Source organism: Habropoda laboriosa, unplaced genomic scaffold, assembly GCF_001263275.1.
Source record: "Habropoda laboriosa isolate 0110345459 unplaced genomic scaffold, ASM126327v1 scaffold734, whole genome shotgun sequence".
In the NCBI taxonomy this organism is placed as follows: domain Eukaryota; kingdom Metazoa; phylum Arthropoda; class Insecta; order Hymenoptera; family Apidae; genus Habropoda; species Habropoda laboriosa.
In genome coordinates this window covers 78,252-79,938 of record NW_017100875.1, presented here as the reverse complement: position 1 = coordinate 79,938, position 1,687 = coordinate 78,252, and positions in this window count along the sequence as shown.

Below are 1,687 nucleotides of genomic sequence, written 5' to 3'. Positions count from 1 at the left end.
TTGGAAACAGAGCGGAATATTTACATTGGTAAATATCATTTAATAAGGTTGACATATAATATTAATGTACAATAATGAAGTAATCTTATTAAACGAAACATTAGTAGTTTTGTAAAGAATGAAATTTTTCAAAAAAAAAAAAAAAATAATGATAATATACTCATTTTTTGTATGTGGCGTTCGTCAGAGGAAGTTCTTGATGTCTCCCAGACGTCATTGTATGCCAAGAGGTTAATGAGATTTTGTCTGTTGAAGAGCATGATCGTGCACGTAGGGTTACCGTATTTTTTCATTACTGAACAGGTAGAAAAAGAGGACACGAGGAAAAGTTTTGTTGTAGTAATTAACACCGGAGCTACCAGCCGGGTCAAAGATGACCCATTCGCGACTTTTCAGAAATGAATTTTTGTGTGAGTAAAACGTGATTGGAAAATTAGATTCGTACCGATACAAATAGAAGCATAAAATAAATTCGGAAAGTTGCAAACGATAATACTTACCAGTATCGAACTATCAAATTTTTTCAAAATTTGCTAGTTCTTTAGTGTTAACCCCTTGCCTTGGGATTTTGTCATCGCATGATTCATCAATGAGATTTTCGTCGCATAAAATGAAAAAAAATAGTTGGGAGTCAAGTTATATTTTTCTGTAGATAAAACGTTTTTAAGAAATGTTTTGTTATTCTTAATTTGTTCATAGAATTCTGTACACTTTGGAGCTCTTTAAAAATGATGTCGCTTCAAAAATCAAAAAACCAGAATGATAACCCTGATGATGCACAACCTTGGCCAAAAGTATTAGGCACCATTATAAAATATGAATTATTTAAAAGTATATTTGTACTAGGAAGAAATGAAACTATTAAAACATGAAAACAATCATTTTTTATTAATTTTGTCAGTATTTTCTTTGAACTGCACAACGTAAACATTTGACAGTCACGCAGTTTCTTTCTAACTTTTACCCTGTTTTTCTCTAAAAAGAATTAACTTGCGTTGATGGTCACTCAGTTCACTATTTTTTGGCCTATTTCAAGCAAAACTAAAGGCAAGCTGACGTGTGTTAGCAGACTGCGACTTTTCAGGAAGAAACACAAAATGTAGACTACGTATCGCTCGGTTGTTTTATGCGCCGCTGTAAAACTTGTCAACTGTTTCGAAATTCCTTTGAACTAGCCGACAAAGGACGAGGAACAATAGAAAGGTTTGAAAAAAATAGTTTTCGCAGTAAGTTGCAATAACAAAGGTGCCTAATACTTCTGTCCAAGGCTGTATCTACTTCTTTAATGAGCAGAGAATGTCACGAGGATACATTTAGAACGTGTGTTATAGAAAGTTGTAATTACAAACGATGAGATAATTGTGAACTATTGACATACGTCATCCCTTGAGTAATATAGAATTAAGAAAAATTAGATTATCGAATAAATTGTGCAAGTTATCGATTTATTGGGGGAATGATATAGAGGGTGAAACAAGGGATGATTCTACATGTGAAAATGAACCGAAAATAAAGAATAAAATTTTGTCCTTTGAAGCCTCTTTTTCGAGAAAATCGACAATAAACCGAAAATAAAGAATGAAATTTTTTCCTTTGAAGCCTCATTTTCGAGAAAATCGAATTTCACCCTAGTGTGTTCTTCCGTTCGATTATACACTTCAAGTATTTGGGTCAAAAAAGACCCAAC